Here is a 13,495-nt window from a genome sequence, read left to right on the forward strand (position 1 = left end):
TCCTCAGAAAGATGTTTTTGGTTCATTCTTATTCTAGTTATTTATAAGTTTACTTATAAAGTGAATAAATGTGATGGCTACAGTCTGAAAGCATGAACTAAAACAGTGATAGGGATGGAAGAAATGTAACAGATAATTTTTAGTGAAAAGATCAGTAGGACTTGATAGCCAATTAAGTTGACTCAATGAGAGGAATTAGTAATAATAGTAAATAATAACATATATAGTGCTTATCATGTGCCAGGCACTATTCTAAGTGCTAAAGTTAAAACATCTATTAATCCATTTAATCCTCACACAACTCTATGATGCAGATACTCTTTTTTTTTTTTTTTTTGGTACGAAGTCTCGCTGTTGTCCCCCAGGCTAGAGTGCAATGGTGCAATCTCAGCTCACTGCAACCTCCGCCTCCTGGGTTTAAGCGATTCTCCTGCCTCAGCCTCCCAAGTAGCTGGGATTATAGGTGCCTGCCACCATGCCCAGCTAAGTTTTGTATTTTTAGTAGAGGTGGGGTTTCACCATGTTGGCCAGGCGGGTCTCGAACTCCTGACCTCAGGTGATCTGCCCGCCTCAGCCTCCCGAAGTGCTGGGATTACAGGTGTGAGCCACTGCACCCGGCCAACGCAGATACTCTTATTATCATCCCTATTTTGTAAATGAGGAAGCTATAGTCGGCGAAGTAACCAAGTCACCCAAGGTCATGCAGCTAATATGTGGCAGAACTAGGATAATGAATGTAGGCAGGCTGATGCCAAAATACGTGCTGTTAACCACTCTGCTGTGTGACTTCCTAATTGAGAATGAAAGTTCTTCCTTATTTTAGACTTCACATTGAAAAAAATAAAAAAGAATAAATTAAAAATAATTTTTTAGCGGCTGGCAAGATGGCCGACTAGGAACAGCTCCTGTCTGCAGCTCCCAGTGAGATGAACGCAGAAGGCGGGTGATTTCTGCATTTCCAACTGAGTGTAAACAAAGCCGGTGGGAAATTTGAACTGGGCAGAGCCCACTGCAGTTTGGGAAAGCCGCTATGGCCAGACTGCCTCTCTAGATTCCTCCTCTCTGGGCAGGGCATCTCTGAAAGAAAGGCAGTAGCCCCAGTCAGGGGCTTATAGATAAAATTCCCGTCTCCCTGGGACAGAGCACCTGGGGAAAGGAGTGGCTGTGGGCGCAGCTTCAGCAGACTTGAATGTTCCTGCCTGGTGGCTCTGAAGAGAGCAGCAGAGTGCTCTAACTCTGCTAAGGGACAGACTGCTGCCTCAAGTGGATCCCTGACCCCTGTGCCTCCTGACTGGGAGACATCTCCCAGCAGGGGTCAACAGACATCTCCCAGCAGGGGTTGACAAACATCTCATACAGGAGAGCTCTCGCTGGCATCTGGCAGATGCCCCGCTGGGACGAAGCTTTCAGAGGAAGGAACAGGCAGCAATCTTTGCTGTTCTGCAGCTTCTGCTATTTGCTGGTGATACTCAGGCAAACAGGGTCTGGAGTGGACCTCCAGCAAACCCCAGCAGACCTGCAGCAGAGGGGCCTGACTGTTAGAAGGAAAACTAACAAACAGAAAAGAATAGCATCAACATGAACAAAAAGGACATCCACACAGAAACCCCATCTGAAGGTCACCAACATCAAACACCAAAGGTAGATAAATCCATGAAGATGAAGAAAAACCAGTGCAAAAAGCCTGAAAATTTCAAAAACCAGAATGCCTCTTCTCCTCCAAAGGATTACAACTCCTCACCAGCAAGGGAGCAAAACTGGATGGAGAATGAGTTTGACGAATTGACAGAAGTAGGCTTCAGAAGGTGGGTAATAACAAACTCCTCTGAACCAAAGGAGCATGTTCTAATCCAATGCAAAGAAGCTAAGAACCTTTTAAAAAGGTTAGAGGAATTGCTAACTAGAATAACCAGTTAGAGAAGAACACCTGATGGAGCCGAAAAACACAGCACGAGAACTTGGTGAAGCGTATACAAGTATCAATAGCCGAATCGATCAAGTAGAAGAAAGGCTATGAGATTAAAGATTTACTTAATGAAATAAAGCATGAAGACAAGATTAGAGAAAACAGGATAAAAAGAAACGAGCAAAGCCCCCAAGAAATACAGGATTAAGTGAAAAGACCAAACTTACCTTTGATTGGTGTAGCCTGAAAGTGACAGGGAGAATGGAATCAAGTTGGAAAACACTCTTCAGGGTATTATCAAGGAGAGCTTCCCCAACCTAGCAAGGCAGGCCAACATTCAAATTCGGGAAATACAGAGAACACCACAAAGATACTCCGCGAGCAGAGCAACCCCAAGACATGTAATCATCAGATTCACCAAGGTTGAAATGAAAGAGAAAATGTTAAGGGCAGGCAGAGAGAAAGGTTGGGTTACCCACAAAGGGAAGCCCATCAGACTAACAGTGGATCTCTCTGCAGAAACCCTATTAGCCAGAAGAGAGTGGGGGTCAGTATTCAACATTCTTAAATAAAGGAATTTTCAACCCAGAATTTCATATCCAGCTAAACTGAGCTTCATAAACAAAGGATAAGTAAAATCTGTTACAGACAAGCAAATGCTGAGAGATTTTGTCACCACCAGACCTGGCTTACAAGAGCTCCTGAAGGAAGCACTAAACATGGAAATGAAAAATAGGTACCAGCCATTGCAAAAACATACCAAATTGTAAAGACCATCAACACTATGAAGAAATTGCATCAACTAACAGGCAAAATAACCAGCTAGCATCATAATGACAGGCTCAAATTCAAATATAACAATATTAACCTTAAATGTAAATGGGCTAAATGCCCCAATTAGAAGGCACAGACTGGCAAATTGGATGAAAAGTCAAGACCCATTGTTGTGTTGTATTCAGGAGACCCATCTCACATGCAAAGACATACATAGGCTCAAAATAAAGGTATGGAGGAAGATTTACAAAGCAAATGGAAAGTAAACAAAGCAGGGGTTGCAATCCTAGTCTCTGATGAAACAGACTTTAAACCAACGAAAATCAAAGAAGACAAAGAAGGGCATTACATAATGGTTAAGGAATCAATGCAATAAGAAGAGCTAACCTAAATATATATGCACCCAATACAGGGCACCCAGATTCATAAAGCAAGTCCTTAGAGACCTACAAAGAGACTTAGACTCCTATACAATAATAGTGGGAGACTTTAACACCCCACTGTCAATATTAGACGGATCAATGAAACAGAAAATTAACAAGGATATTCAGGACTTGAACTCAGCACTGGACCAAGTGGACATAATAGACATCTACAGAACTCTCCACCCCAACTCAACAGAATATACATTCTTCTCAGCAACACATCACACTTACTCTAAAATTGACCACATAATTGAAGTAAAACACTCCCCAGCAAATGCAAAAGAATGGAAATGATAACAGTCTCAGACCACAGTGCAATCAAATTAGAACTCAGGATTAAGAAACTCACTCAAAACCACCCAACTACATGGAAACTGCTCCTGAATGACTAGTGGGTACATAATGAAACTAAGGCAGAATTAAGTTCTTTGAAACCAGTGAGAACAAAGACACAACACACCAGAATCTTTGGGACACAGCTAAAGCAGTGTGTAAAGGGAAATTTATAGTACTAAATGCCCACAGGAGAAAGCAGGAAAGATCTAAAATCAACATCCTAACATCACCATTAAAAGAACTAGAGAAGCAAGAGCAAACAAATTCAAAAGCTAGCAGAAGATAAGAAGTAACTAAGATTAGAGTAGAACTGAAGGAGATAGACACACAAAAAGCCCTTCAAAAAATCATTGAATCCAGGAGCTGGTTTTTTGAAAAGATCAACAAAATTGATAGACCGCTAGCCAGCCTAATAAGAAAAGACAGAAGAATCAAATAGACAATAAAAAAATGATACAGGAGATACCACCACTGATCCCACAGAAATACAAACTACTGTTAGAGGATACTATAAACACCTATCTGCAAATAAACTAGAAAATCTAGAAGAAATCGATAAATTCCTAGACACATGTACCCTCTCAGGACTAAACCGGGAAGAAGTCAAATCCCTGAATAGACCAATAACAAGTTCTGAAATTGAGGCAGTAATTAATAGCCTAGCAACCAAAAAAAAGCCCAGGATTAGACGGATTCACAGCCGAATTCTACCAGAGGTACAAAGAGGAACTGGTACCATTCCTTCTGAAACTATTCCAAACAATAGAAAAAGAGAGAATCCTCCCTAACTCATTTTATGAGTCCAGCATCATCCTGATGCCAAAACCTGACAGGGAAACAACAACATAACGTTTCAGGCCAATATTTCTGATGACCATCGATGTGAAAATTCTCAATAAAATACTGGCAAACCAAATCCAGCAGCACATCAAAAAGCTTATCCACCACCATCAAGTCAGCTTTATCCCTGGGATGAAGTCATATGGTTCAACATATGCAAATCAATAAACATAATCCATCACATAAACAGAACCAATGACAAAAACTGCATGGTTATCTCAATAGATGTAGAAAAGGCCTTTGATAAAATTCAACACCTCTTCATGCTAAAAACTCTCAATAAACTAGGTATTGATGGAACGTATCTCAGAATAATAATAACTATTTATGACAAACTGCATAGCCAATATCATACTGAATGGGCAAAACCTGGAAGCATTCCCTTTGAAAACTGGCACAGGACAAGGATGCCCTCTCTCACTACTCCTATTCAACATAGTATTGGAAGTTCTGGCCGGGGCAGTCAGGCAAGAGAAAGAAATAAACGGTATTCGGATAGGAAGAGAGGAAGTCGAATTGTCTCTGTTTGCAGATGACATGATTGTATATTTAGGAAACCCCACTGTCTTAGCCCAAAATCTCCTTAAGCTGATAAGCAACTTCAGCAAAGTCTCAGGATACAAAATCAATGTGCAGAAATCAAAAGCATTCCTATACACCAATAATAGACAGAGAGCCAAATCATGAGTGAGCTGTCATTCACAATTGCTACAAAGATAATAAAATACCTAGGAATACAACTTACAAGGGATGGGAAGGACCTCTTCAAGGAGAACTACAAACCACTGCTCAAGGAAATAAGAGAGGACACAAACAAATGGAAAAACATTCCATGCTCATGGATCAGAAGAATCAATATCGTGAAAATGGCCACACTGCCCAAAGTATTTTGTAGATTCAATAATATCCCCATCAAGCTACCAGTGACTTTGTTCACAGAATTAGAAAAAACTTCTTTAAATTTCATATGGAACCAAAAAAGACCCCATATAGCCAAGACAATCCTAAGCAAAAAGAACAAAGCTAGAGGCATCACGATACGGGACTTCAAACGATACTACAAGGCTACAGTAACCAAAACAGCATGGTACTGGTACCAAAACAGATACATATATACCAGTGGAACAGAACAGAGGCCTCAGAAATAACACCGCATATCTACAACCATCTGATCTTTGACAAATCTGACAAAAACAAGCAATGGGGAAAGGTTTCCCTATTTCATAAATGGTGCTGGGAAAACTGGCTAGCCATATGCAGAAAACTGAAACTAGACCCTTTCCTTACACCTTATACAAAAATTAACTCAAGATATATTAAAGACTGAAACATAAAACATAAAACCATAACAACCCTAGAAGAAAACCTAGGCAATACCATTTAGGACACAGGCATGGGCAAAGAGTTCATGACTAAAACACCAAAAGCAATGGCAACAAAAGCCAAAATTGACAAATGGATCTAATTAAACTAAAGAGCTTCTATATAGCAAAAGAAACTATCATCAGAGTGAACTGGCAACCTACAGTATGGGAGAACATTTTTGCAATCTACCCATCTGACAAAGGGCTAATATGCAGAATCTACAAGGAACTTACGCAAATTTACAAGAAAAACAAAACCCCATCAAAAAGTGGGCAAAGGATATGAACAGACACTTCTCAAAAGAAGACATTTATGCAGCCAACAAACGTGAAAAAAAAACTCATCATCTCTGGTCATTAGAGAAATGCAAATCAAAACCACAAGGAGATACCATCTCATGCCAGTTTGAATGGGGATCATTAAAAAGTCAGGAAACAGCAGATACTGGAGAAGTTGTGGAGAAATAGGAATGTTTTTACCCTGTTGGTGGGAGTGTAAATTCCCATTTACACTTTGTGGAAGACAGTGTGGCGATTCTTCAAGGGTCTAGAATCAGAAATAACCATTTGACCCAGCAATCCCATTACTGGGGGTATATACCCAAAGCATTATAAATCACTCTACTATAAAGACATATGCATATGTTTATTGCAGCACTGTTCATAACAGAAAAGACTTGGAACCAACCCAAATGCCCACCACTGATAGACTAGATAAAGAAAATGTGGCACATACACACCATGGATACTGTGCAGCCATTAAAAAGGATGAGTTCATGTCCTTTGCAGGCACGCGGATGAAGGTGGAAACCATCATTCTCAGCAAACTAACATAAGAACAGAAAACCAGACACTGCATGTTCTCACTCATAAGTGGAAGTTGAGAACACATATGCCAGGGCCTATCAGGGAGTGGGGGCCTAGGGGAGGGATAGCATAAAAAGAAAAAATAATTTTTTAAAAAAGGAACCTTGTCTCACTTGCCTTCTCTGAGAACTGTACAACAACACAAGTTCCATTCTAATTGATGAGATTGCAGCAAGGTTGAGGATATTTATGTGGCCTGAGGTGGGGAAGCTGGCAGACCAGGCATAGGAATTCCAGATATACTGATGTCTCTTTCCCCTAGTGATATTGTCCCCAAAGCTGGTGGAGGGAGGATAGCAACTCCAGCATGATTGATTAGGATTGTCAGGTGGACTTGTGGTCTCTTGCTATTTTTAATTCCTAGCCAGGCCTGATAGGTACTTTTGCAAAAGTCCCACTTTATTCGGTTTACCAAAGAGGAGGAAGAAAGTCTGATTTTGTCTGCTTTATCACACTGCTTCATTATCAACCTCAAGAAATTTTTTGACATTTTTTATTACATAAAGAACTCTGTGCATGTTCTTTCCCCATTGGATACAGAGAGTTTTTGGATATTTTTTGTTCTTAAGAGTCTAATAAATGTGTGAGGAAGACATCCAGAAAAACTTAGAACATAAATTCTTCTATAATGTATATATAAATATCAATTAATAGATGATCATTATGCAGTGGAGAAGACAGAGAAAACCTGGAGAAAATTGAATTCAAGCTGAGCCTTAGAAATGTCTTAAGTTAAATGGAGAAAAGAGTGAGGGCAAGGCTTGTTGAACAGATGATAAAATACTTTTGAATATATATGTATTAAGAATGTGTTGGCTGGGTGTGATGGCTCATGCCTGTAATCCCAGGGAGACTTAGGCGGGAGGCTCTCATGAGCCCAGTAGTTCAAGGCCAGCCAGAGCGACATAGGGAGACCCTGTCTCTACAAAATGGAAAACAATTAGCCAATTGTGATGGCACATGCCTGTGTTCCCCCCAGCTATTTGGGAGGCTAGGGTGGGAGGATTGCTTGGGCCTGGGGGGTGGAGGCTGCAGTGAGCAGCTGTGATCATGCCAACCTGGGTGACAGAGCGAGACCCTTTTGTGTTGCATAGTTTGTCTTTCATAGAGGGCTTCTTGGAGGTATCAAGTAGGAGATAAGTTTGGAGAAGTAGGAAGGGACAAAATTACAAAAGTACTCTGAATATTGAATGGGTTTAGACTTTAAGAGATCCTTGCTATTCAAATAAATCAGAAATTACAGCACAGCATGATTCAACATGTGTTCTCTGTACCAACCAAACAGGGATCTCCAAGCAGCTTTATAGAAATGTCAAATCTCAGCCTGTAAATAAGAATCTGCATTCACACAACAGTCCCAGATGATTCTTACATTTCAATAAAAATTGAACAGTACTGCTCCAGTGAGGAGTCGTTTCATTCTGTTATTCTAAATCATTTTTATCACTAGGAATACATTTTTCAACAGAAACTATGTAAGAAATGGTAGTTAGGAGTTCAGTCCAGCCACTATGGGTTTAAATGCTTCATAATTTGAAATATTCTGTGAAATCTAATGCTGAGGTTCCAGGTGGGGCAGTAACTGTTGCAATGAACAGCTGTGCCTTGTTTAGAGACAAGAAAAAAGGGAAATAAATCTGCCGGCCTGTTTAAGTGCTGGTGTACACAGAGTACACCATAAGGTCAGTGACTGGGGAGATCCTGATTCTGTAATTCCTTAGGTAGGATTTTGGAGAACAGCAACTGTGTTTTGAGGAAAGATCTAAGATGCTCATAACAAATTCTCTTTTAATACAATGTTAGCCTTGATTCAAGGAAAGAAGAAATTATTTTCCTAAGTTACACAATCTCTAAGATATGTTGTCAAGTAAAACAGTGTGATGCAGAATAGTACGTATAGTATGCTAAAGTGAAAAATCTCTAACATTTGTTATTTTGCATATGTGTATGTATAGCTATAGTATGAATTCTTAGAAATGAAATTATTTGAACAGAAGCTATGTGCATTTGTCGTGTTGATAGATTTTATACAATTGTTCTCCATAAATATTGTATCAATTTACACTCCCACCGGTGATATATAAGGATACTATGTTATGTATCCATCTTACTGATCTTTGCCATGTGATAGTTAAAAGAGGGTGTCAGTGTTGTTTTAATTTGTGTCACTAAAGGTTGAGATTGAACATCGTAAAATACATTTAAGAGCCATTTCTGTAAATGTTCACATTCTTTGCCAATTTTTCTATTAGGGTATTTTTTAAATCTTTTTTTATTTCTAGGAATTATTTATATATTAGGGAAATTCACTCTTTGTGTTATGAATTGCAAATCTTTTTGCTTGTATAGAGTAGCAACAGCAAATGTAGCTAGCTAACAGCTGTTTTGGATAACACAAGCCTGAAGGTAGACTACTTAATTTGCTCCTGATCCCATATTTCTGTAGAAACATGATTGCCAAAAGGATAGTGTAGAATGTCTTTGAAAAGCATGTTCATACCATTTGGACAACACACAGAAAAAGTTTTATAAATTTTAAGAAGGTAAAGTTTGATGAAATCCTCTTAGCTGGTGGGAAATGGTTAAAAAAAAACTCAGAATAGTATCAATTTTCAAAATGTATTGATGCGAGAAATCACAGAGCTGTTTTAAACTGAATGTCTCTGTATTATTTCCCATTCTTTGTGCTAGGTTACCACCAAAGAACATGAGTTTGGTCTAGGGGCTCCAGTTTCTGAAGCTGAAAACTACCAGAATACTCTCCAGCTAGAACGAGAAGTGAGAAACCAAGACAGATTCATCTCAACACTGAAATTACAGGTTGCGTTTAGTTACAACATATTTTCCTGAGTTAATTTGGGGTGGGAGCCTATTTTGAAACAAGAAGATAGAGAATAAATAACTACCAATTCAGAGCTCATTTAAATGTTATGGGTCTAAAATCATTCAATTTTTATCTTAACCGAAGTCAGAGTCAATGAGTGCAAACTACATGTCAAGTGTTGTGCCAGGTACACAGTTTTTACTTAATCATCCCCAACTTGTGAAAAAGTGATGCCGTTCCATTTACAGATGTGGAAACTGAAGTTCTAAGAGGTTAAATAATTATGACACTTGAGTAACACGTAACAGAACTAGGATTTCTCCAAAATCCTATGTTAGCTGGGATTTGAACTCAATTCTCTGAACTCCAAGTTCAGTATTGTTCCTGTTCTCCTGATGCCTGACATGTAGTATAGCTATTAATAAAGGCTATTAAAAGAGATTTCTTTTTCCAGGAAGATAGAGTAGACTTAATTTTTCTTATTCCTCCTGCTAAGTACAGCTAAAAACTCTGAACACTATGTATAAAACAATTTAAGACTTTGACAGGTGGAGAGAAGAAGGAACATTGGCTAAGGCTCTCAAGACTCAAAAAACAGCGTGTTAGTTCCTGGGTTTCTTTTTCTCCATATGTCCCAGACAGGCTGCTAGAAAAACTGGCAACTGGAAATAACAATGGGCACAAAAGAAAGACCCAAGAAAAACCATTCCTTCCTAGGCAAAGGACCAGGAAAGGAGCAGTCTATCAAGGCAGACAACTTTTAAGACACTAACTATCCACTCCAAGCAAATACCACAGAAAAAACTACAGCCCCATTCCTGCCAGCTCAGGCCAAGTAAAGAGCCCACACTTTCCACGCTTGCCAGACTGTAACAAGGAGCCCAGCTTGTGCCCCACCCTACTCTTTCTCTCCCCACTCCTCCCACACCAGGGTGATAGCAGAGAAGGCTAAGTGGGAAACTAGGACTTTCATCCTCACCAGGGGATAAGGGGGCCCTGAACCCCATGATGTCAGCAGAGACAACGTGAGGAGCCACGGCATCTACTCCCACTTTATAGTAAGAGGCACTCCTTCTTGCTGTGGTATCAGAGGAGACCTGAACTTTCACCACCTATCAGCAGTAAAGGCCATCCACCCCTGGTGTCAGTGGGGGACACGTGGGGAACAGTAATGAGGCACCTCTGGGATTCCTCCCAGGCTGGTGTAATGGCAGAGGCTTAGTGGGGAGCCTGAACTCCCATTCTTGCCTAGCAGTATCTAGGAACACCACCCTTTCGAGATATCAACAGATGCCAGGTAGAGGAACTGGACTTCTACTTTGACCTAGCATAAATAAGGCAATGTCCCTCCTTTTTAGTTGGAGCAGTGTCACAGGAAGCCTACTAAAACATAAGATCCAGAGTCTTACAATGCTAGGTCTCAATTTAAAAAAAGACATTGTAATCCAAAGAATCAGGAAGGTTTGAGAGAAGACAGGAGAAGCCAGCACTGAAATAGAACGGATGTTACAATTATCTGGCAAGGACTTTAAAGCAGTCATATAAATGCTTCAGCAAGCAATTATGAACATGCTGGAAACGAATGAAGAAAAGTTGTCTCAGGAAAAAAAGATATGAAGAAGAACCAAATGGAAATTTTGGAACTAAAAAATAAAGTAACTAGTCCACACAAAAGTCAGCATATGAATGTTTATAGCAGCTTTATTATAATTGCCAAAAACTTGGAAGCAACCAAGATGTCTTTCAATAGGTGAGTAGATAAGCAAACTGTTGTATGCCTATACAATGGAATAGTGTTCAGTGTATTTTAAAAATGAGCTGTGTAGCCATGAAAAGACATGGAGCGAACCTTGAAAGCCTGTTGCAAACCTGAAAAGGCTACGAAATGTATGATTCCAACTACATGGAGATGATAAAATTATAGAAACCATAAAAAGAGCAGTAGTTACCAGGAATTAGAGGGAGAGGGGATGAATAGGTGGAGCACAGGATTTTTAGGGCAGTGAAACTATTCTGTATGATATATTAATAGTGGATACATGTCATCCCATGTGTGTCAAAACTCACAGAATGAATAACACCAAGAGTGAACCCTAAGGTAAACTATTGACATTAGCTATTAATAGTGTAACAGTAGGCTGGGTGTGGTGGCTAACGCCTGTAATCCCAGCACTTTGGGAGGCTGAGGCAGACGGATCATGAGGTCAGGAGATCAAGACCATCCTGGCTAACACGGTGAAACCCTGTCTCTACTAAAAATAGAAAAAAATTAGCCGGGCGTGGTGCCAGGCACCTGTAGTCCCAGCTATTCGGGAGGCTGAGGCAGGAGAATGGCGTGAACCCTGGAGGCAGAGCTTGCAGTGAGCTGAGATCACGCCACTGCACTTCAGCCTGGGCGACAGAGCAAGACTCTGTCTCAAAATGATAATAATAATAATAATATTAATGATGATGTAGCAGTATTATTTCATCAATTGTGAGAAATATACCACATTAATATAAAATGTAAATAATAGAGGAGACTGTGTGTTGAGGGAGAGAGGGAGGAGTATGTAGGAACTCTTTGTACTTCCTAATCAATTTTTTGTAAACCTAAAACTACTCCAAAAACTTAGTCTATTAACTACATGAGAGAAAATATTTCCAAGTTACATATCTGAAAAGGGCTTAGTATCTAGAATATACAAAGGACTCCTACAATTAACCTCTTTTCCCCCAAAAAAATCTAATTCAAAAATGGTCAAAGGACTTGAACAGATATTTCTGCAAAGAAGATATACAAATGTCAATAAATACATGAAAAAGATGATCAACATCAGCCATTAAAGAAATGCAAATCAAAACCATGAGATACCACTTCATACCCATTAGGATGGTTGTTATAATGGAAAATAACAAGTGTTGGTGAGGATGTGAAGAAATTGGAGCACTTGCATTGCTGTTGGGAATGTAAAATGGTGCCGCCATGGTGAAAAATCATTTGATGGTTTCTCAAAATTTTTAAGACAGACTAACCATATGATCCAGCTATTCCACTCCTAGGCATATACCCTAAAGAGTTGAAAACATGGACTCCAGTAGATACTTACATACAAATGTTCATAGCAACATTATTCACGATAGCCAAGAGGTAGAAAAAACCCAAATGTCGACAAATGAATGGATAAACAAAATATGGTATGTGCTTACAATGGAATATTACTCAGCTTCAAAAAGGAATGACATTCTGATACATGCTGCAAAATGAATGAACCTCAAAAACATTATACTAAGTACAGTAAGCCAGACATAGGAAGACAAATAATGCCTGATTCCACCTCTACCTAGGATAGTCAAATTATGGAGATAGAATTGTTGTTTAATGGGTACAGAGTTTTTTGGGGGAGGGGAATAAAAAAGTTCTGGAAATAGATAGTGGTAATGGTTGCACAACGTTGTGAATATACTAATGCCACTGAATTATATACTTAAAAATTGTTAAAATGAAAATTATGTATATATATTTTGTGACAATAAAACAAGCTTTAAAAATAGAGTGAAAGTAAAAACTCAATGTTCTCAATAGAATGGAGGAAAGGAATGAATCAGTGAACATGAGACTAGAAAAATAATTACCTAATGTAAACATCAGAGAGAAAATAGATTGAGAGAAATTTGAATAGAGCCTCAGAGACGGGTAAAACTATGCTCGACAAAAAAGTGAGAGAAGGTGGTGCTAAAAAAAAATTTGAAGAGATAGTGGCTGAATTTCCCACAAATTTGGCACAAAGACATAAAACAGATGAAAGAAGGTGACTGAATACCTAACAGGAGTCACCCAAAGAAATCCGTGCCAAGACACTAAAAAAAATCCTGAAAGTAGGCCGGGCACGGTGGCTCAAGCCTGTAATCCCAGCAGTTTGGGAGGCCGAGACGGGCGGATCACGAGGTCAGGAGATCGAGACCATCCTGGCTAACACGGTGAAACCCCGTCTCTACTAAAAAATACAAAAAACTAGCCGGGCGAGGTGGCGGGCGCCTGTAGTCCCAGCTACTTGGGAGGTTGAGGCAGGAGAATGGCGTGAACCCGGGAGGCGGAGCTTGCAGTGAGCTGAGATCCGGCCACCGCACCCCAGCCTGGGCGACAGAGCGAGACTCCGTCTCAAAAAAAAAAAAAAAA

At 39.7% G+C, this 13,495-nt stretch overlaps 1 protein-coding gene across 1 annotated transcript in view; it reads left to right on the forward strand.

Annotated features, from left to right (window-relative positions):
• TSGA10 (testis specific 10) overlaps positions 1–13,495 on the forward strand; it is a 195,888-nt gene that overhangs the window by 5,037 nt on the left and 177,356 nt on the right. The window contains exon 2 of the mRNA XM_025353502.1: positions 9,204–9,332. The gene's annotated coding sequence lies outside the window, so the exon portion shown is untranslated. The remainder of the gene's footprint in view (positions 1–9,203; positions 9,333–13,495) is intronic.

Source organism: Theropithecus gelada, chromosome 13, assembly GCF_003255815.1.
Source record: "Theropithecus gelada isolate Dixy chromosome 13, Tgel_1.0, whole genome shotgun sequence".
In the NCBI taxonomy this organism is placed as follows: Eukaryota; Metazoa; Chordata; class Mammalia; order Primates; family Cercopithecidae; genus Theropithecus; species Theropithecus gelada.